The sequence below is a fragment of the Blennius ocellaris genome (assembly GCF_963422515.1).
Source record: "Blennius ocellaris genome assembly, chromosome: 24".
Taxonomy (NCBI): domain Eukaryota; kingdom Metazoa; phylum Chordata; class Actinopteri; order Blenniiformes; family Blenniidae; genus Blennius; species Blennius ocellaris.
The window spans coordinates 13,582,994-13,606,630 of record NC_137673.1 but is presented as its reverse complement, the minus strand read 5'-3'; the positions used below and the strand labels follow the sequence as shown (position 1 = coordinate 13,606,630).

The 23,637-nt window shown below is 43.3% G+C and overlaps 1 protein-coding gene and 1 long non-coding RNA gene across 3 annotated transcripts in view; both read left to right on the top strand.

Moving 5' to 3' along the window:
- Positions 1 to 23,637, top strand: part of LOC308147483 (NACHT, LRR and PYD domains-containing protein 12-like) — a 104,475-nt gene that overhangs the window by 49,359 nt on the left and 31,479 nt on the right. The window lies entirely within an intron of this gene.
- LOC308147485 lies at positions 20,761 to 21,724 on the top strand. Its single transcript, XR_013937157.1, has 4 exons — positions 20,761 to 20,828; positions 20,912 to 21,025; positions 21,103 to 21,261; positions 21,349 to 21,724. It is a non-coding gene; the product is annotated as an uncharacterized lncRNA (long non-coding RNA).

The following is a 23,637-nucleotide window of genomic DNA, read 5'->3' as shown; positions in this document are numbered from 1 at the left end:
TCCTGACAGGAACCAGCAGGAAAACAAAAACTCAGCTGGGAGTTGAACACCCAACCTCCAACATCAGAGTTGAGGACACAAACCAATAATGTGTCGATGCCCTTGTAACCCAAATTTCTACACATTGTTTTGACGGCGACACTCTGTTTCATCTTGTAGATAAAACTTTGGGTCTGAATTCCAGTTGTTCTCGATTGCTAAAACACCAAACCTGGTTCCTGCAGCACAAAAGCCCAAACCTTCTCGTCATTCCCAGAAGCACACACACATTTCCCAGAACCAAAAACACAATTCACCAGCTTATTGTTCAAAAGATCGACATCTTACAAAGATCATTCTTCCAGGTAATCACCATGTGTCCACATTGCTCATCAGACACTCTCCTTTGATCTCCTTTGATCTCCATGAGGAGCCTCTCTCGTCTGAATTGAATCCACAGGAGGTAATGAGACATTGATGGACTCTGCTGCTCTCTGATTATGTAACTAAACACACCTGTGAGCTACAAGTTTTAAATACTGGAGGTTCAATCACAGCAGGAGGTCATAACTCAAGGGTTTTGGTCCAGAAGTATCTGCAGATGAACTTCATCCACAACTGAAGGTTGCACTTTGTGTTCATTCAGCAAACACATGGTTCCTCATGTCAAAACTTTAATCAGTCTTTCATTCCAGAGCTGAGACAACTGAACTCCACACATTTACTGCTGAGCAGTCACTTCTATGTTCAGTTTGGGAATTGAACCGAAGACCTCAGTGTTCTGAGATGAGAATTCCATGAATAGGTCATGAGGAGAATGAAGCTCATATAAATGAATCATGACACTCAAGAAGAGTCTTTGTGTAACAAAGTATTGAGCAGCGTTATTGTCAGGATTCAGACGCTGCATTGTAGCTCCTCCTTATGGAACCGTACCGATGTGCTAGCTACCACTACAGAGGGTGACGGTTGGTACGGTACTTTTGGTACACTGCACAACTTTAATGAGTGAAAACACATGAAAACCTGGACTGGATCATAACGTAGCAGCACATAGTGCAGGGTAGAAATGAGACACTTTGAGTATGAAGGAGTTGGTGACACAGTGAAGCTCCCAGGGAGCTGATGGGGTCAAGGGTCATGCTGTAGATCAGGGGTGTCAAACTCAGATCCTGGAGGGCTGAAGCTCTGCACGTTTTCCACGTCTCCCTCCCCTGAATGTCCTGATGGTTCATCACCACATTCAGCACAAAGCCAGATAACGAGCTGCTCATTGCAATCAGCTGTGTGGAAGCAGGGAGACATGCAAATCATGTAGGGCTGCAGCCCTCGAGGACCGGAGTTCGACACGTGCTCTAGATCCACAGTGGTGGCCACTCCACTGGAAGACTCATAAGAGAGAGGTTCAAATGTCAATTCTACCATTTTGTTCTTGAGGACATCACTGTCTGAAAGTAAAGCACAACGTGGGGCTCGAACCCACGACCCTGAGATTAAGAGTCTCATGCTCTACCGACTGAGAAGGTTCACTGTAATTGTGGAGAACATTCTGCTGCAGCAACGTCCTAAGTAAGAAAGTAAGATGATTAAGTTGATAGTGATGTTTTGTTTACAGGTTTGCTGGATGTTTGTCTGGAGAAATGTTTCATATCACAACAATCAAGAGACACTAAATAACTATTAATCTACTTTCTGCTAGATACATAAAGTTTGGAGGATCTGGGGATTGATCCCAGGATCTCATACATGCCAAGCATGCGCTCTACCACTGAGCTGCATCTGTTGACTTTTCAATTTCTGTTCTCGTTGTGAGTTCAAGTTCCACATTGGGCAGAGCTCTCTATTGAGACAGTGGTGTCCTTGAGGACAGAATGGTGGACTTGAGATGTGAACCTCACAGTTGAGAAATCACCAGTGTGGATCTAGAGTAGCCATCATATCGACCCTCATGGGCCCTGAGGTCCTCGGCAGTAGAGACTCCAGGTCTCGTGGAGCCGAGGACGTTCTGGGTTCTCTAGTTCCTCTCATCTCACACCTTCACCCTGATGATGTTGTTTGGTCGTCCAAGAATTTTCTCTCCAAGCCAACACTGTCAACAAGTCCAAAACCACACTGGAAACAAATGGTGCTCCAGTAAATGGTTGGGGGATCAATTCAAGTAGACTTTCATGTCCCTCATACACCTAAACCAGGACCTCAGTGGGAAACAAGATCCTACAAGGAAAGTTGATTTGGGAAGAAGCAGTCATGCACTAAGCAGAGTGGCGCAGTGGAAGCGTGCTGGGCCAAGAACCCAGAAGTCGATGGATCAAAACCATCCTCTGCTAGTGACAGTTCAGGTTTTCAGGATCTGACTTCAGATCACAAGTGTGTGAAGTCAGCAGGGATTTTCTCTTCCCAGTGAGAAAACAAGGCCTGTAAGAAAGTGTAAGTCCAGTGAAATAGAAAGTATAGAGCCTTACCTTACTGTCAGCCTCGTTGACTTGTTGTCTCCTCTTGCCTCAGCTGCACCTCGACACCCTGTCCATGAAAATCACCAACAGAAGGCTGACAAGTTGAAGCTCACATTGTGTTGAACTTGTGTCTATTTTTCAGCAGCTGTTGCTTGATTGTCCTTCTCTCCTCCGAACAATGAATCCAAGTGCTATTGTTTCTTTTAAAATGAGGCTTTCTGCAAGATCAGCTGTTCTTGTGATGATGTCATGGTTCTGAAAGAGTTCTGGTTCTGCTCCTGTTTCCATAGCAACTGTGGATGAAGCTTCAAATAGTTTCCACAATGTGAGCAAGTCACAGTCAACCGTGGTCCTGAAGGTCTTCAGTGGAGGATTTGACACTCGTCCTTCATCACTACAGAACAAGTAGCCTGACCAGCTCAGTCACTAGAGCATGAGACTCTCATACTTTCACACAACTTTCACACTTTGAAGCATCAGAATATGAAATATGATCATAGATCAAGAAACAGACTCTCAATGTTGTTTGTAATCTGACAGTTATTATGTAAAACAAAGTAAATCTAACTTTAGACCCTGTGACAGTGACAGCCTGTAATGAAAATTGTAATGTGTTTTTTCTACATCTTTTTCAGACTGTTATCAAATGTAAAGATGTGTTTGCAGTACATCTGACACCAGGTAAAGCAGCACTAAAAATGCCCTGCAGGAGGCGCTGTGGCTTAGCTGGTCAAAGTGCCTGTCTAGTAAACAGGAGGTCCTGGGTTCAAATCCCAGCAGTGCCTCACAACATTAATTCAATGAACCTTTAATTCTATAACAATGTGCTCTCTAGCGCCACCTCCAGTCACTAAAATGACCAATGTCCTCCACAGCCATGGTGTGATCTCTCTAGGAATGTCGTAGAGATCAAACCAAAACTCCCAGTGGAAACCCTGAGAAAAAAACTGCTCCATTTATTGTAGCAATGAATGATTGTAGAAAAAGCTCTTTATGTATTTATTTCTAAATGTGGCCTTAGTAACTGATGAAGGGTCAAATCAGGGTTTCATGATGAACTCATAAACACTGGTGCTAAAAGGGGGTTAGCACTATACGTGGCTCATAGTGGCGCTACAAGGAGCCACGTTGCTACTTTCTGTATTTAACAGCTTTGTGTGCAGGTGTCTAAATGAAACAGGAAATGGTGTGTAAGGTGCAGTACAGCATGGCAATTAAGGGAGACCCTCCCTTTGATCCTCCCACAATGAGACAGCTCTGCTCTGTCACATGGCATCATGGGAGAAAGTGTAATACAACTGAAAATACATGCTCTGCTGTCAGAAGTGGGATTTGAACCCACGCCTCCTGAAGAGACTGCAACCTGAATGCAGCGCCTTGGACCGCTCGGCCATTTTGACCTAAAAACAAGAAGCTCACATGTAGCCGAGGATGTTCTAGGTTATCTAGTTCGTCTCATCTCACACCTTCACCCTGATGATGTTGTTTGGTCGTCCAAGAGTTTTCTCTCCAAGCCAACAATCAGGGACTACAAGCTCCAGTGGAGCTGCAGAAGCTACTGACGCTAGGAGGAGGAGGAGTGGAGCCATAGACCTATAGAACTAGAATTATATAGAGGTTTATAAGCAGATATCTACTTCTAAATTTCTATGTGGTCTGTCTTCTGTGTTTTTGGTGTGTTTGGTGAGTCACAGCGCCCCTAAAGGCCTGCATGTGTACTACATGCCCTGAAGCCTTGTGTTGAGCCGTGTTCATAGTGAGGTGTGGACAGAATTGTTTTGGAGAAGGCTGGGGAGAACAAAGATGTTTTTTCGTCATGTGGATGAAACCTTACACTTGCAGGCCCAGCAGACGACCTTTGTCAGAGCAGAGAAGAAGCTCCTGAAGACTTTGAGTCACTTTGGTTGACGCTGGCAATCAAGACGCAACAAGAGGTGACACATTCTAAACACTTTGCTGGAGAACTAGACTTTTTGAAAAGTTCCATAGAAATTGTGAGAATGCAACTTTCTGAAAACGTTCTTGTTCTTGTTTATTTCACAGCAGCCACACGTCTGTAAAGCAGCGTTGTAACTTTTCACTGCAGTTTATTTCTCCTCTCCAGTGCTTTCAGAAATACATTTCACTGAACTGATTCAGAAATAAAAGAGAGTTTTTGTATGAGCGGCCATGTTGGTCTGGTTTTAACTGCAGGAGTTGGTGCTTTTCGTGATGCGTTCAGGTGCATCACGTAAGCCTGCACTCCGACATTTCAACAAGCTGCGGTGCTCCTGCAGTAGCGATGTTACAAGTTAATGTGATTAAAATATGACTGATAGTTATTAGCGAGCTGGAACACGCATGCTCAGCACACGTCAGTGCTGAAGTTTGTGCAGTGCAGCTCCTCAACAGTTGGTCCAGGACGGTCGGCACAGCCCAAACTCATTTCTTCAGCCACAAGGAGCTGGTCCAAGGAAATGATGTCATTTTGTTCAGCAGGATCCTGGAGTGCTGAACTTTCTTCTTCTTCTTATGGACCATGAATTGGCCTTTATTGTGTGAATGCTGAAGACAATGCTTTGATCTGCAACAGACGCTGATATCCTTTGATCCTATCAGAGTGAATCCTGATCTGTGTGTGTGTGTGTGTGTGTGTGTGTGTGTGTGTGTGTGTGTGTGTGTGTGTGTGTGTGTGCGTGTGCGTGTGCGTGTGCGTGTGCGTGTGTGTGTGTGTGTGTGTGTGTGTTTCAGAGGATCAGCATGCTTGTTTTCACATGTTTTGTGAAAAAGCCTTGCTCATGTTTTTGACATTGAGAATAAAATAAAATTCATGTTTTGTAACACAACAGTTAAAAGTGTGTCTGTATTGCTTATTGAAACTTGAAGACCTTCTATAACACACTGATGGATATTTCAATGACTGACAGTCACATGTTAACGGGTCGGTTCTGACCTGAGTCTTAGATCCCATTTACACAACAACGTTCCAAGTGACAACAACTTGTCTGTTCAAGAAAAGTCTTACTTTTACACAACAGCAGCAGACACACTGACAACAATGGAGTTTTTACAATGTGAACAAGTCTCAGTCAACAGTGGTCGTCTTCTGTGTAGGGTTTTACAGGGAACCTTCCATGAGGACAGAACAAGGTGCCTGGCTAGCTCAGTCGGTAGAGCATGAGACTCTTAATCTCAGGGGAAGCTCTCAATTGTGAGTCTCCCAGGTGAGTGGTCACCACTGTGGGTCCAGACCATGACCTTTGACCCCATCAGCTCCCTGGGTGCTTCACTGTGTCACCAACTCCTTCATACTCAAAGTGTCTCATTTCTACCCTGCACTATTAGTCCATGAGCCAGATAGGTTGGTCGGTACCACTTTTAGGGGCAAAATCCCACCTATATAGTTTTGTTCCTTATGCCACTAGAAAGCCAAAAATGCACGATAGCCTTGCCATTTCGGCAGCTTTTCACCTGTATGAGCCAATTACTATTTGCAGCTTAATGCCATTGAAAGTATATGGGATTGGATGATATTATAAACATTTTGGTGCAGAAATTATACTTTTGCATCCGTCTCAAATACAATCAGCCTGCTTTAGATTGCAAAACATTTGAAATGTATTTTGGAATAATACATGAATCACAATGTCCATAGAATCTTAATGTTATCTGCAAATGTGACGTTGAATGTGATATTATGAATGCTCAAGTTATCTTTTAAAAGGTGACAAGTTCTTAAATAAATCTGGTTTAAGTCTTAACTTGTGATGTGTTTTCAGCATTGTCTGTCATAATGGTGATCATAATGTCCCACTTTAATGGATTTTTCTATGCTACTTTCAGTAGCATAGGTGCTATTTAATCAGTACTTGCAAGAATTTGAAGCTACCTCGTGCCAGACTGTTATGTATCGACCTGCTGCTTCGATGTTGTTACTCTAAAATCAGAATTCAGTGTTTTTATCATTTTACTGCAATTTTTTAGGTTACACACTTCTATGCAGCAATCCTGGATTATCAGGATGGCATTGTTATATGTTTGTTGTTTGTTCACCTTTACAGTGATGCAACTGATTCTAATGATCTTTTCTTTTTCTTTCAGGTTACTTAAAGTAGACCAGAGTAGATAGTAGTGTAGCACTGTAGAAGGTGGTGGTAATATGGACGGTGGTGGTGTAATAGACTTGGCCACTGGTGGTGGTGCTTGTGGGGGTGCTGATACAGGTGATGGGCCTGGTCCTTCAAAGCGAGCCAAGACCATTCCAACATGCATAATTCATTGTTCTGAGGAAGCCGTGAATGCCAATTTATCTTCTCTGAAAGGCAGTGAATCATGGAAAACCTTACTCAGAGCAGCAGAGATTCGGAATCATAAACCAATCCTTGATATTGCCAAAACAGTTCAAGAGGATGATGTTCCAGAAATTTGGTATCATCGGAAATGTCGGAGTCTATTCACCATGAAAAAAGCATTGGAGAAAATAAAGGCTGCAAACAAAGAAGATGACAGCAGACAGGATGTCCAAAAAGGACAAAGGATTCTTCATAGGAGATCATCTTCAGGGTCAGAGTCTTCCAGAGTGTATGACCCAGTATGTATATTTTGTCAGAAAGAAAGCAAATACCTAAAAAACAGCAACAGTAGGGAAAAATTGACTCAATGTGTAGAGCTAAGATCTGATGAAGCTGTCAGGGATGCAGCAACAACTAAGCAAGATAGCAGGATGTTAGCTATAGTATCAAGGGACATGGTGGCAGCAGAAGCCCAATATCACCGATCATGTTATCGTGAATATACAAGAAAGACTTCATACCCTCTCCTATCAAGTGGTTCTGAAGAGACATCATAGCCAAATGGCCAAATATGCAAGAGCAGAAATGTCTTCATATGATAAATTGTTTGCTTTCATCAGAGAAGATATATTTGGTAAAGCCAGGGTCTTGAAACTTGCAGAGTTAACAAACCTTCTCATTGCATGGATGAAGGAAGAAGGCATCCAACAGGCTAGTGCATCCACAAAGAAGCACATCAGAAGAAAGCTGGCAGTAGAATTTGGGGAAAGTCTTCATTTCCTTTCTGATGATAAGGGAAAAGTACTTGTATTCCCTGATAACCTGTCTATGTCTGATGTAGTGAAAGGAAATGCTATTCTAACAGACAGGCTTGAAGAGCTGACAGAAAGCCTGAAAGGCCGTCATCTGAGAAGCAAAATCCAAGAGCACAAGGTGACAGATGTATGGCCTCCACTTCCATCAGAAATGAAGAATATCTCCTCCTACATTCCAGATGGTCTACAGCTGTTTCTGTACATTCTTTTTGGAGGTCAGAAAGAAGGTTCCTCAACACTGTCACTTAGAATTCAGCGCCCTGTGAGCTCCATTGGTCAATATATAGTCTATGGAGTGACAAATGCAAAACTGAAGCCACCCAAACATATACTTCTGCCATATGCTATCAAGTCACTGACAGGCAATGTACAACTGGTGCAAATTATGAATCATCTTGGACATGGAGTCTCTTATTCCCAAGTGGAGGAAATTGAAACAGCACTTTGTTTACACAAAATGGCCTCCCAGAATGAAAATGTAGTTGTCCTACCTGATGAAATCCAGCCTTATGTGCAAGCCACCTTGGCTTGGGACAACATAGACAGTGTTGGGACCATTATGTCCTCATATGGATCACTATTTATGTTTTGGTTGGCTATCGATAATGATTAATAATTATCAAAGATAGTTATTAATAATGTTGTTGAAATTAAATCTGATCTGTATCAGAACCTCGGAGCACCACCTGTCATAACAGGAAATGATAGTCAATTCAGTTATATCAGTCTCATAAGATATACTAAACAGTTAATCAGGAATTTGAATTAATAGTTAAATTAATTACAATTACCAGAATTAATAGTAAAGCTTGAAGGATTTTGGAGTTCTGACACAGAAGAGTCGACATTTCATTCACCTTTGTGCTCATTAATAAAACAGCAAGTATGATTCCAAAAATATATTTATTAACAATGAAAACAAATAAAACACAGATTCTAACTACCTATATACAGCTGGGTGTGTGTAGGTGCATGTGTGTGTGTGTGTGGAGAGAGAAAGAGAGAGAGAGAGTTGGAGGGAGTGTGTGTGTGTGACGTGTGATGGAACTACAAAACAAGATGGCGGATCACAAGAAACTACATTCCAAATGGAGGTTGTCAGAGAACAGGAGGTCTGTCCTTTACAGCTCGGCCATGTGCTGATAGCAAAAGAACAATAGAAGCTAGCCACAGCATCTGCTTCTGGTGTGTCTCTGCTAAAGGACCATTTCTAGAATGAGTTTATGTGAATGCGATTTGTCTTGTAAAACGTCAGGAGTCGTCAGATGGTGTTCAGTTACTGTGTGATGTTGTCTTTGATGTGATATGTGTAGGGTTGCGAGTTAACAAGTTAGTAAAGCAGATTAGCATGCAGACCCTGTGTCTGTGGCAGAGCTAACGTTGGTTTACAAGTTGATAACGGCTCCTAATATCATTATCTATAGAACTCAATCACTGTAACAGAATCAACACATCTTCATAAAAGTTAAACAGTTCTATGCATAGCATCAAGTTGAACTAATCTCAGGTAATGCCCAGTTGTTACCACTTCCTTGAAGGAGTTCAGTTGTTGTCCTGCTGGAGGGAAACTGGTGTCTTCTCCTGTAGTTAGCACCTCCTGCTAACTGTGGTTGCTGGTTCTGCAGGCTGAGGAGAAGAAGATGGAGTTGGTGTTTCAGGAGTCCTTCTTACAGCGCCTGGTTGTTCCTTTGTTCAGACTGAGGAGCTGGTCGCTCAGGTCCGTGATGGTTTTCCTGCTTGTTCAGGAAAAACACAAAGAAGTTCTGTGAGGGTCCCTGGTCCCGTCCTGGAGGAACCGGTTGGTTTCCCTGGAGAGCAGACTCTGGGTGCTGGTCTCTGGATCAGGGGAAGGTCTGACCCTCGTGGCCAGGTCAGCAGAAGAGTTGAGGAGTGGAGGCCTCTGGTTGCCGGCCTCTCGTGTTAGCTGTGTGCTAACACTGGATGAGCTGCTCTGCAGCAACCCACCTCCTTGGAGTTTGCTTTGCAAGAGTCTCTTGCAAGAGAGAGAGAATGGAGGCTGGCTGAAAGCCTTTGTTCCACGTGTGGATTCAGAGGTGTCAAAGCCTGAGAGCTTTAACCAATCAGTGACTGGCTGAATGCATAGGGGAAGAGTCTTGAGCAGAAAGGGGGGGAGGAAGGTCCTGGAGAATGTCCCCCCCCCTTCCCCACTCTAGGTGTGAAAGGCCATCACATTCCTGGGTCAGAATTCATGTCATGACTGCGTCTCATGACAAATGAATATTGTCTCTCCCCAGAAATGAACAAACTTTCTGTGGTCCTACAGATCCCAACACTGTGTTAAGTTTTTAAAAATGCACATCCCGGTGAATCATTTGCACTTTTTCTGTTTTGAGAATCACAATTCATAAACTAAACTTGGAGATTGCTTTAAGGTGCTCTCAGCTCATTTTATTAATTTATTTTGATAATCAGGCGATTGTATGCAGCATGCTGGTGCCAGCAACTCATACATGGTTTATACAGATAAATAAATAAATATTATCAGGTTCGCAATGGTAGTACAATTCGGGGGGGGGGGATGAAAAAAATTCTGTCCTCTTGGGGGGGCATGACAGAAAATAATTGAGAACCACTGATCTAGTGGAAGTTGGAACAGCTTCGTCATTGTTTGCCTGGTGTGTCGACGTTTCTCACGGTGAACCTGAGCTCATGTTGTGGACTTTGGCTCTGAGCCCTGCTGGACGCCTTCACTGCTCCTTGAACACTGGAATGAAGATCCTGTGGAACTGGTTCCTCTGTGTGAGAGTCTGCTCTTCACATGTCCTCGTCTACATCCTCACGTGTGATTGGCTGGCCGGTTACCATGGATGTTGAAAGAAACAAAGTTCTGACGTGAGCAGAGCCGAGCAACAAAAGGAAAAATGTTGAGAGTCGACTTCCCGCAACGGGAGGCGGCTCTTGTTGGTTCACTATGAAGGATCGTCTCTTAGAGCCACGTCTTTTGCACACGGCGCCTCACTGCTGCAGATGGCGGCGGATGCAGAAGATGACGGTGGAATGTAGGTATCATGAGTTATACTATTAATATAACTGTTTGATCTTCCCAATGGGTGCAGAGACGTGAGTTTGCAAACACTTTGTCTACTGACAGAAACAGATGTTTGGTCTTAAACATTTGTTTCCCAGTGCTTCACAAAGACATACAGAAAAACTTTTTAAGAAATGATTGAATACATTTAAAAAAAATGAAGAATCTTGATCTTCATCTGCAGATTGTGATTTCCACAACCACTGACCAGACGGTCACTATGGGACAACTGCTTCCTGTATCCAGAACCAGCTACTTCCTGTATCCAGAACCAGCTACTTCCTGTATCCAGAACCAGCTACTTCTTGCATCCAGAACCAGCTACTTCCTGTATATAGAACCAGCTACTTCCTGTATCCAGAATCAGCTACTTCCTGTATCCAGAACCAGCTGCTTCCTGTATATAGAACAAGCTGCTCCTTGTATCCAGGACCAGCTACTTCCTGTATCCAGAACCAGATACTTCCTGTATCCAGAACCAGCTACTTCCTGTATCCAGAACCAGCTACTTCTTGCATCCAGAACCAGCTACTTCCTGTATATAGAACCAGCTACTTCCTGTATCCAGAATCAGCTACTTCCTGTATCCAGAACCAGCTGCTTCCTGTATATAGAACAAGCTGCTCCTTGTATCCAGGACCAGCTACTTCCTGTATCCAGAACCAGATACTTCCTGTATCCAGAACCAGCTACTTCTTGCATCCAGAACCAGCTACTTCCTGTATATAGAACCAGCTACTTCCTGTATCCAGAATCAGCTACTTCCTGTATCCAGAACCAGCTACTTCCTGTATCCACAACCAGCTGCTTCCTGTATATAGAACCAGCTGCTCCTTGTATCCAGAATCAGCTACTTCCTGTATCCAGAACCAGCTACTTCCTGTATCCAGAACCAGCTGCTTCCTGTATCCAGAATCAGCTACTTCCTGTATCCAGAACCAGCTACTTCTTGCATCCAGAACCAGCTACTTCCTGTATATAGAACCAGCTGCTCCTTGTATCCAGAACCAACTAGTTCCTGTGTCGAGAACCAACTACATCCTGTATCCAGAACCAGCTGCTTCCTGTATATAGAACCAGCTGCTCCTTGTATCCAGAACCAGCTACTTCCTGTATCCAGAACCAGCTACTTCCTGTATCCAGAACCAGCTACTTCCTGTATCCACAACCAGCTACTTCCTGTATCCAGAACCAGCTACTTCCTGTATCCACAACCAGCTACTTCCTGTATCCAGAACCAGCTACTTCCAGTATCCAGAACCAGCTACTTCCTGTGTCCTGAACCAGCTACCTCCAGTATTTAGAACCAGCTGCTTCCTGTATCCAGAATCAGCTACTTCCTGTATCCAGAACCAGCTACTTCCTGTATCCAGAACCAGCTGCTTCCTGTATATAGAACCAGCTGCTCCTTGTATCCAGAACCAACTAGTTCCTGTGTCCAGAACCAACTACATCCTGTATCCAGAAGCAGCTGCTTCCTGTATATAGAACCAGCTGCTCCTTGTATCCAGAACCAACTAGTTCCTGTGTCCAGAACCAACTACATCCTGTATCCAGAACCAGCTGCTTCCTGTATATAGAACCAGCTGCTCCTTGTATCCAGAACCAGCTAGTTCCTGTGTCCAGAACTAACTACATCCTGTATCCAGAACCAGCTCGTTCCTGTATCTCGAACCAACGACTTCCTGTATCTAGAACCAACTACTTCCTGTATCCAGGACCTGCTGCTTCCTGTATCTAGAACCAACTACTTCCTTTTTCCAGAACCAGCGGCTTCCTGTATCCTGACCCAGCTACTTACAGTATTTAGAACCAACTGCTTCCTGTATCCTGAACCGGCTACTTCCGGCATTTAGAACCAACTACTTCCTGTATCCTGAACCGGCTACTTCCGGCATTTAGAACCAACTACTTCCTGTATCCACAACCAGCTACTTCCTGTATCCTGAACCAGCTGTAGGCTGTAGATGCAGGCATGTCACAGGTGAAGTTTTTTATATCTATAGTCAAACGTTTAAAGTCAACAACACTTCCGTGTTGGTACAGAGAGCAAATGTGGGCCTGCTCTGGTGACCGGCAGCACAAGCGCTCAACGGTTTGTTTCTAAAACATGTTTGATTAAGAAGAACAGTTTCTAGTTAGGCCTAGAATTAGTTAAAACACGGGGGTCCACTGAGGGCTTCTTTAAAAGGGCCAAATAGTTGCATGTTTACAAGACGAGAGGAAGATTCCAGTGGACAAGGAACATTTAATAATGGACCAACCATCTGAAATACATCCTTTAAAAACCAGGGGGGGGCGCTATCTGAGGGGCCGCTGGAGGATCTGGTAGCAGCAGCAGTGCTTTACAGGGCGGACCAGGTCATCTCCTCCAACTGGTCCAGGGTGGAGCGGGGTGGGGGGGGTGGGGGGGTAGTTTACTGATGAGTGGCCTCCTGGTCCCTCTCTCACACTCACTGAGCAGGTACCTGGATGCTTGGTGCTCCAGGTTCTCCCAGAACCCTGCTCAGACTCCCAGGAGCTCAGAAGTGACGGAGGAGGTGAAGGAGGACATGAACCCACAGTGGTCAGTGGTCCTCTGGCTCCAGAGGGACTCCCTGTGTCCTCCAGTCCAATGGAGGTTCAAGACAATCGTAGGAGAAGCGAGAAGCTGCCGCCGCTCTGCACCGGTTAGATCGTTATTGTTTCATCCATTCCTGGGATTGAAATCTAATCTCTTGATAAAAGGAACATTTCAGTCTGACAGGAAACAGTGAAGACTGACTGCACTGTTAGTTTCTGTGTTTTTATTGTGTTGAAGTATATTTTCTTATATCTTCTCATATATGTTTTATTCTTTATTTTACTATCATGCTGCTCTTCTTTGTGACATGCAGGCCGGCTCCAAGGAGTCTGAGCAGAGACAGGACAGAGGCAAATGGTAGGCCAGATGTTCCACCATATATCTCCCGTTTGGCCGTCAGGAAGTTAGGAGGTGTCAGAAGTGGGACCACAGACGCTATGGCGTCAGTGATGTTTAATGTCGTGAACTAATTAGTGGCACATGTTGCTGACCAAATATGCGACGGAGTTTCCTTTGTGTGTCAGAGTTGCATATTGGAAGTCGCTTCTCTCACCCTGTCATGTCGTCAGCTTTTGATTTTTTTTGATGTCATCCTATTCGATGTTAAACATTTTTTAACCAAACGAAGAAGCGTCGTTGAAATCTTTTTTTTATCTCCAGCTTCCATCCTGCACTGAAGTTTCCTTCAGTGTCCAATCAGAAACAACTAGAGACGAAAAGTTCCTGGAGTTATTGAGCAGAATGGAATAGAAAGGTTTGACAACTGTTTAAAGAGGAGGAGTAGGAGGAGGAGGAGGAACCCTGGTTCGATGCTGGACTCCCTCAGCTCTTCACACTGCACCACTGACACTCCGCAGATCACTTCACAGTCAGAGAGTTGACATGCAGAAAGACTGTAATGAGACACAGAGAGGACAGACCAAGTCACTCTAACGGTGCGTTCAGGTGACACAAAAGAATTGGAACCTAGAAATGTCAACAATAAATTATATCATTGCAACAATAACAACTGTAGAGGTGTTGAATTATTATAGTTTTTTTTCTTTTTCAATCAATTAATGAAAGACTTTATTTGTCCCCGACGGGATAATTAAAAGGTCAAATAGTGCAAATCTATAAATAGATAAATATATAAATAGATCAACAACAGACTACAACTCCATCACCGGTAAATAAATATCAGTAATAGTAAAAATGTGATAATAAAAGTGAGTCAGATATAAATAGAACAGAGAATGAAGGTCAAAGGTTAAATATGTATCAGGAGGCCAGGCAGTGATCAGAACTGAGTTTTTAGAAAAACCTCTTGTCCTATTTATTTTGAGACGGGGGGCATGTTGTCGGCTGCTGTAGCTAAAAAGTTACTCATAATGTAACGTAGTTATTCTTAAAAACAAGTAATCAGTAAATGTCATTAAACTACATTTTAAAAGAGTAACTAATAATCGGATTACTTTTTCAAGGTAACTGTGGTAACACTGCTTAGTAAAGATCAAAGAAGTCATTAATTATTAAATTAAAAATAGAATCTGATGCATCAGATCAGGAAATGATGACAACTTATATCAGTCTCATCAAGATATGCTAAAAGTTACATTTAGAATTTTAATTAATAGTAAAATTACTAATAATTAACAGAATTCATTGAAAAAGGTGAAGAATTTCAGAGTTCCTGACATCAAAGAGATTGACATTTCATTCACCCTTGTAACATTAATAAGACAGCAAGTCGTGACAAGTAGCTTCAGTAGGATTCCAAACATTGTCTTCATTTAAAAAGAAAAAAGAAAAACACAGATTGTGTGTGAGGCTCAGAGAATAAAGACAGTGGTTCATGAAGCTGGCATTTATTGAAAAATCTTTCATGTTCCATAAGTGCTGCGTCATTCACACCTTCGTACACCGCCGACAAAGGTCACTGTCATGTATCGCACTGACCTCTGTAGGAGGCCTGGCCTGAGGCCATGTAATTCATGTCGGTGGAATTTTTTGAAAAACATTTATTGTTCCATAATTGCTGTGTCATTCACACTAGAATTGAAGTAAGACCAGATTCGGGATCGGGGCCTTCTGGTGATTACCACCCTGAGATTATCAGGTGGATCGGCTAGCTTGCGGCCTAGCATGCCCGTTACTATGCTAACAAACATTGTTCGATTGAGCTGAAATTTGGTAGGTAGCCTAATGGGGGCGCTGCAATCACAAATCACTAGCTAATTAGCTAGTTTTGATGCAGTTTTTTCAAAATAAAAGTCACAAATTTTTTTAATTTTTTTTTTACTTAAAAAATTATTATCAACCGTTCATAGCCCCCCCCCCCCCCCCCCCCCCGACGGGCAGTCTTTTGCGAGGTTCCGTCCAATGCTGCTTGCAGCTTTAATTTTCCTTTGTCACTTGACCAAGTACCTGTCTGTCTGGTTTATAGTGTTTTTTGTTTGTGTTCACATGTGAACTCAATCTGCAAGCTGGTAAGGAATCCATTGTTCAAAGTGCACGCAGTTGTTTTTGCCAGCAAAACATTTCAATCAATAGAAATTCTCAAAATAATCAGATAAGGAGTGTCAGCACAGTCATCCTGCGACACCCTGTAATTAACACATTCACATGTCCTCAATTAGTCATGATCTGTACGCTACAAAGAGGAAGTGCTTTTTTTAAATGTCCGAGAATTTGTCTTATTCAACCTGCTGAACTTCCTGATAAGAGCAGCCAAGATGGCTCTTTGTTGAGTCAAGTCCTTTATCTGTCGCAGCTAAATAATTAGACACAGTATACTGTACAGTGAAGGCTTTTAGTGGCGTTTTCACACTGAAACAATTTTTAATAATAACATTAAAAGAGTGAAAGTTTAAGCACACAATAATAAGAATATCAACACTAAGAACAAAAAGAAGAAAAATTATCAACATTAATAATATTGAAAATGAAGGTATTAGAGAAGAAAAAGGAAAACAACAGGGGCTCGTCCATCTGCTCAGTTTGATTTTATCTTTGATGAGGGTACGAGTTTGGGAGGATATCAAGTTTTCTAAGGAAATGGTGGCTAAACAGTTTATTGAAATGTCAATTTTGGTTTACTAAAGGTCAAGTCAACTCTCTCTCTCTCTCTCTCTCTCTCTCTCTCTCTCTCTCTCTCGCTCTCTTTTCAACGGAGGTGAAATTTAATCCAGTCTGAAAGTTTTATCAACTAAATATACTGAGTGATGCATGAAAAAAACCCTCATTGAATTGAGATGAATTGCATTAATTGTCATTGTAACAGGTAGAACGAAACTACATAGAAAGTTTGGGGAAAAGAAGGACAACAAGAGGTGAGGAGAGGAGGAAAAACAGACAGATTACAGTCTGTAATTAGAAAAAAAATCCACCTCAGACACATTGAAGCATGAGCACAGACAGTTTAGAACATATCTCAACAACATATCTCAAGACAAGGCGCTTTGGTCAAAGGAAGGGTAGTTTTGCAGCCCGCCGCTAGGAGGAGGTGTCTCGGCGCACAGCCCATCAGGCGTGTGGCCATATCTCCCCCCACAGCCTCTGCTGGGAGTTGGGGAGGTCTTTTGCTCTGTTGTTGCTCAGGCTGGTTTAGTTTCAAGGCAGTTGGAAAATATTTGGGTCACTGTGATTATTGTATTATAATGGGAAAGAAATGTATGTAGCACTAACAAGGGTATTGTATGTATCTCCCCACCAAGTCTTTCTCTGTCCTTCCTTTCCTCTCCTCTCCTCAATCCTCTCCTCTCCTCTCCTCAATCCTCTCCTCTCCTATCCTATCCTCTCCTCTCCTCTCCTCTATCCTTTCACCCCAACCGGTCCGCAGAATGCCGCCACCTCTGACTCTGGTTTCTACAAAGTTTCTCTCTGTTGGAGGAGTTTTTCTTTCCACAGTCACAAACACGCCTGCTGCTCATGTGGATATGTTGGGCTTTTCTATTTTCTCTGTAAAAGCACATTGGAATGACTGTAATGTATTTAAAAATGTCTTTTTTTTTATTAAAAAGAAAGAAAGAAAAAAAAGAAACGCACGGTGAGTTTGACCTTTACCCACCAAAATAAAGATATTGTGCAATTATAAAAAAAAGCAGTCGTTGCTGGAGTGTCCCAGCAGAGAACACATTCAGGAAGTGAACTACAGGAAGGACACGCCTGGCCTCTTCAGTGATCACTGGCATGCGCTAAGGAGAAGTCCCCCAGAGTCCCGCCCGGGCCCCGTCCCGGTTCGAAGAAGCCCCCCAGAGCCCCCCCCAGGCCCCGTCCCGGTTCCAAGAAGCCCCCCAGAGCCCCCCCAGGCCCCGTCCCGGTTCCAAGAAGCCCCCCCAGAGTCCCCGCGGGCCCCGTCCCGGTTCCAAGAAGCCCCCCAGAGTCCCGTCCCGTCCCGTTTCCAAGAGGCCCCCGAGAGTACCCCCAGAGTCCCGTCCCGGTTCCAAGAGGCCCCCCAGAGTCCCGTTCCGGTTCCAAGAGGCCCCCCAGAGTCCCGTCCCGGTTCCAAGAAGCCCCCCCGGGTCCCGTCCCGGTTCCAAGAAGCCCCCCCAGAGTCCCGTCCCGGTTCCTGCGGCCGTTCCCCAGTCCGCGCAGCGCGTCCAGCAGCATCCTTCCCCGTGCGCCGTCCGCGTTCCTCCCACGGAGTGCCGCGCACCGTCCCTGCTGCTGGGTCTCCCGCCTGTGCCGCACTGCGGGCTGCGATCCCCGTATGCCGTCCGCACCCCCAGTCCACGGGGTGCCACGCACCGTTCCAGCTCCCCTTCTCCCTGTTTGCACAATAAAACTGACAATTGCACCTAATCTGCTTTGAGGTCTGCTTTTGGGTTCCAGCTCCACGCACCGGCTCCCAGCCGTGACAGTGTGCTCACTGTATTTACTCTTTATTCAGGTGGGAATGCCCCACCAGAGTTGTATGTTCAGTTGTGACGATGATGGCATTTGTAGAAGAGTGTCAAGAAAGTCATATGATGATATGTGTGTGCATATCTTAGTTTTCTGATGATATGTTTCTGCTAGCTTCTATTAGCAAATGTGCTAACCTCATGCCATGACCACGCTGGTTTCTGAGCCATTTGCAGGAAGTATTTGCAATAAAAACGTTTGTTTGCCATATGGTATTGCTTTTTTAGCAATGGATGCTGTGTGTGTGCCACTAAAGAGTGTGTGAGAAAAATTAGTATTGATTTATTTGGACATGATTTTCAGTTGTATATGTACATAGCAATAATTATCCCTCGCCGTGGCCGATAGGCCCCGAAGGGGGATCTTGACACAGTCTCCGTACGTCCGTACGTTCGAACGTTTCTACCTATATCTCGGCAACCCCTGGGCCCACAGTGACCAAACTTCACATGTGGATACATCTCAGAGGGGGAAGGGATACTATGGTGACCTTGACCTAATTTGCATATTAAGTAGGTCACAGGGTCACGAAGTGCTTAAAAACACATTTTGGGCTCTGGAGGCCTAGGTTTTTGAGCTAGGGCTCTGAAATTTTATACACACATGATACACACTCCAAGGATAACCTCCAGTACACCAAGTGACCTGACCTTGACCTTGAAGATTGGTAGGGTCTGAAGTTTGCTCGTCATGGTTGCACAATACATGTATTTTCATATAAACATTTCTCCTCATTTCTCAGCAGTTCCTGGGCCCACAGTCACCAAACTTCACACATGGACACTCCCCTGGGGAGAAGGGGCACCATGGTGACCATGACCTAATTTGCATATCAGGTCACAGGGTCACTAAGTGCATAAAAACACCTTTTGGGCTCTGGAGACGTATTTTGACATAGCTTATGAAGAAGACCTTTCAGATTCTACATAATGATCTACTAGGACCCATGGAACACCCTCTAGTGTACCAAGTGTGCTGCCTTAGAGCTGCTTTGTGAGAAAATATAAAGCCCTCTGGCGGGGGATTAGCCCAGCAACGGCCTTCTTGTTGATATTTGCTACTGTTCATCCTGTTGCTGATTGACTTTATTGCTGAGTTGTGATTATGTTTAAGAGTGATTTTGGTGAAGTAATTAGCAAAATGAATGTGTTCATGTTTGTATTTTCCAAATTCAAATGACGATTTAAACAGCATCTTACAGTTATCACTGGTATATGCTAAGGAAAAGCCATGTCCATTTGTGCTCACTCCATTTACACTTTTTTCAGCCCCCCTTGTCCACGGCTTTGACAATCACACTGTATGATCCCAAGCACAGTAGAGCCTGATTACTGTATGTAGACTTTGACCGTCGGGTTTCCAAGTGAAAAAACGGCCACACACTTGGGCACTGAGAGTGGAGAGCAGCGCACTGCCATACTCCTACAGGTGGACAGAATGTAGTTAATAGAGAACACTGAACAAAAGGAATCCAAGGCTAAAATCAACATGATCAAATCAGAAGCAAACAAACTTAGGCTGGTGGGCTCCAGGAGGGAGAGAGAACTGAGATTCAGCAAGACCCCCAGCAGGTGAAGCCAATCCTGAAACCTGATTGGAGGAGCAGGCAACCAAGATTCTGGGAACATTTTAATACTTTGAACATACTCCAGTTCATGTAAACAAGGGTGTGTCAGACTTGATGGCCTTCAGATTCACTTGCCAAGTAACTTCGGAACAATTCAAGCTCCTCATAAAAATTCTCCAGAGAATCAGATAGGGAGTGTCTGCGCAGACGCCCTGTGAGAATGAAGAAACAACCGCCCTGTAATTAATGTTCTGACGCAGTCACGTCTCCTCAACGATACATAAAGAGGCCAAAGAAAGAGATAGCTTAAAATAAACATACAAATAAAAGTTTATAATGACTAAAAGAGATTTAACTCATATGGTGATTATTCCATTATACACAACATTTAATAACAATAATTAAAAACCTCCAAAAAGTAATTCTATTTGTCCCAATATAAACAGTAGTTGTGTTTTTTTTAATGGATAACAGGTTTGAAAAGGGGAGGTTGTCTTGTATCCAGAATCAGAGTACTGCACCCAGTCAGGTCTGCGGCTGCAAAACAGATTTGCAAGGATTGAAGAATATAAATGCATACATTTGTGCTGTGGGTAAAACTAAACAGACTGTCTCTGTTACCTTTTAGACAAATTGAATTCGACGAGAGAGGAGTTCCCCTCAGAAACTTCATTCAAATCAAAACTGCTCCTTTAGCACGAGATGTGAATCAAGTGCATTGCCTCCACCTCTCTGCCACACCCCCCCACCCCCACCTCATTTAGGTCCAGATAAGAGTACATTGAGAAATTAATGGAGTGGAGTTTAAATGTTTATGTGCACAATTCCACACCAAGATAGTTTTAATCAGAAGTGGATTGTTTCTTTTTGTTGTTTGTGTGTTTTGGTCGTGTTCGCCACATCATCTGACCCGGACCAACATTCTCGGCTTTTTGTCACGACAACATTCCTCCTGTTGGACTCTCCACTCAGAGGGTTGAAGAACAGGTCAGTTCAGAATCCATTGTTCAAAGTGCAACACTATTTTTAGCAGAAGAACATTTCAATCCACCAATAAAAATTATCTAAATGCTCACATAGGGAGTGTTAGCAGAGTCATCCTGCACATTCATATCTCCATTATTTCCACACCTGTGTGCTATAAAAAGGCAGGAGACAGATGCAGCACTCATAGTGTCTCAAACTCCTCAACATCAAGATGAAGCTGATCCTCTCTCTGGCTCTCATCTGCGTGCTCTCCGGCACAGGTAACCATGCGCTGCTCAGACTTGCAGGATCCCCTGAGGCTTTGCTGCCAACATCATTTTTATTATTTCTGTTCTCATTACAGCCGTAGGGCTCAGGTGCATTCAATGCACAAGTGCAATTGATCCGACTTGTGCGTCTCCATCAACGATTACATGTTCCGACGACCAAGTAGCGTGTTTTAATGCATTCGTCACAGGTATCTGTTCTCTTCACATTGTCTTTTCACAGAGCTGTGTGTTCCATGAATCTCACTAAACTTTGTTTGGACAATAGCACCAGATGGATCAGAGAGAATCTTCAGGGACTGTGCCGGTACCACAGCGTGTCCCAATCTGGGCATGATGTTAATCGAGGCTAACACGGGCGGGCAATTCTTCACTACAATGGCTGACTGCTGCGATACAGATGAGTGCAACAACACACCTATTCCCTGTAAGCATATTTGAACCAGAAGGATTGTAAACTAAAGAACACACAACAAACTTTGAAATACTAACTCAATGTATTGTTTTTTTTCAGTCCCAACTGTTCAATCACCCAATGGAAGATCGTGTCCAGGTACTACCCCCCCCACTGCTTTGTTGTTTGAAACAGTGCAGTGTGTAGGATCGGAGGACACCTGCTTTCGTGGAATCGGTAGGTGCTCTTATTGTTCAGTTGATCGAATATCTCAGACCAACTTTAGCGTACGTACATTAAACTGAAACATCTTCTTCCAGTGCAAAGTCTTAAGAGCTGTTGCAGATGATTCCAGTCATTTGCAATAGAAAACTTATAAATAACATTTGAGTTGCTGAACGGAAATGACATCCAGCTTTTTGAAACAGATCCACTGATAACATCACTGCAAAGGTGACAAGAGTACTGAAATATTATACACAAGTAAAAGTACAATTAAACAATTTTATGTCAATACAAGAGAAAGTACTTTTTTTTTTTCTTCAAAAAGAAGCACCACAAGCGTAATCACTCGATTTAATTTCATTTTAGATACTGGCAGGGATCCGGTAAAGCCGGTTGTGGAGTTCATTGAGTCTGTCACAACCAGCAAAATCACAACGCAAAGCATTATGGGATTGGTCCACTGAAATTGATCAGGTCACATCTTGGGAAATAATATCTGGCACAACTTTCCCATTACTTTATTGAGTTTTCACGTAAACGAGACAATCTGATCTGAGAATCAGAAAGAAAGTAAAGATGCAAGCAGCATTGGCTGGGACCTCGCAAAAGACTGCCCGTCGGGGTGGGCACGATCCTCTAGAGACTAAGTTAGAAGTTTTGATGTTTTTTAAAAAAATTTTATGACTTTTATTTTGAAAAACGGCATCAAAACCAGCTATCTAATCCAATCCACTTTATTTATATAGCACATTTTAAAAACGAAGCGTTTACAAAGTGCTTCACATACTGCACTTAAAACTAAACAGTCCAACACTAAATAAGTATAAAATCATAAAATAAAAATCAAAACAGATGAAAAACTGCAAACACATTAAGAAACTACAAATAAGAATAAAACAATTCAAAAGAATAAATAGAAAAATAAAGACGCTTAGAAAAGCAATAAAATAAATGAGAACAATAAATAAAACAATAAATAAAGGACACAGGGGACCACACGACTCACGCGGCGTTAAAAGCCTGAGAGTAAAAGTGGGTTTTAAGACGAGCTTTAAAACAGTCTAAAGTGGAGGCTGTTCGGACGTGGAGGGGCAGAGCGTTCCACAGCTTAGGGCCGACAACAGAGAACGCTCTGTCCCCTCTGGTTTTACACTTCGTCTTTGGACCCACGAGCTGGAGCCCTCAGACCTCCGAGCGCGGGGGGGTTGTTAAATTTGAATGAGGTCTGTAATATACTGAGGGGCCAGTCCATTCAAAGCTTTAAAAACAAACAACAAAATTTTAAAATCAATTCTAAAATGAACAGGGAGCCAGTGCAAGGATAGGGGTTCTGTGTTCTTGTTTTTTGGTCCCTGTTAAAAGTCGGGTCGCAGCGTTCTGGACTAACTGCAAGCGGGAAAGTGCTTTGAGGCTAATGCCAGAATAAAGTGCATTGCAGTAGTCCAGACGAGAAGAAATAAAAGCGTGCACGACTTGCTCAAAAAGATTAAAAGATAAAAACGGCTTAACCTTAGATAAAAGTCGAAGATGATAAAAGCCCAATTTTAAAACGCCATTTATCTGTTTATAAAATCTAAAATCACTGTCTATGGTGACGCCAAGGCTGGTGACTTTGGGATGCAAATAAGTTTTGAGTGATCCCAAGTCTGTGAGGGCTGATCCAAATACCATCATTTCGGTTTTTCCCTAATTGAGTTTTAAAAAATTCTGGGCTAACCAAGCCTTAATGTCACCTAGACAATCGAGCAGGGGTGTCAGGGGGCTGTGGTCATTCTTGGCGATGGGCATATAAATCTAGCTAGTGATTTGTGACTGCAGCTCACCCATTAGGCCACCTACCAAATTTGAGCTCAATCGGACAATGTTTGTTAGCATGCTAACGGGCATGCTAGGCCGCAAGCTAGCTGATCCACCTGAAAATGTCAGGAGATACTCGGCAGATGCCCCCAAGCCCGAATCTGGTTTTACTTCAATTCTGGTGTGAATGACACAGAGCTGAAAGATTTTTCAAAAACTTCCACCGACATGAATTTGAGGTAGAGGTCAGTGTGGGGCATGAGAGTGACCGGATTAGTCGGCGACGTACGAATTACAAAACGGCCCGGCCTTTCGCGAGGTCCCTAATAATAATAAGAAACATTACAAAATCAATATAGAATTTTGCCAGTAGGTAGTACCTTAACC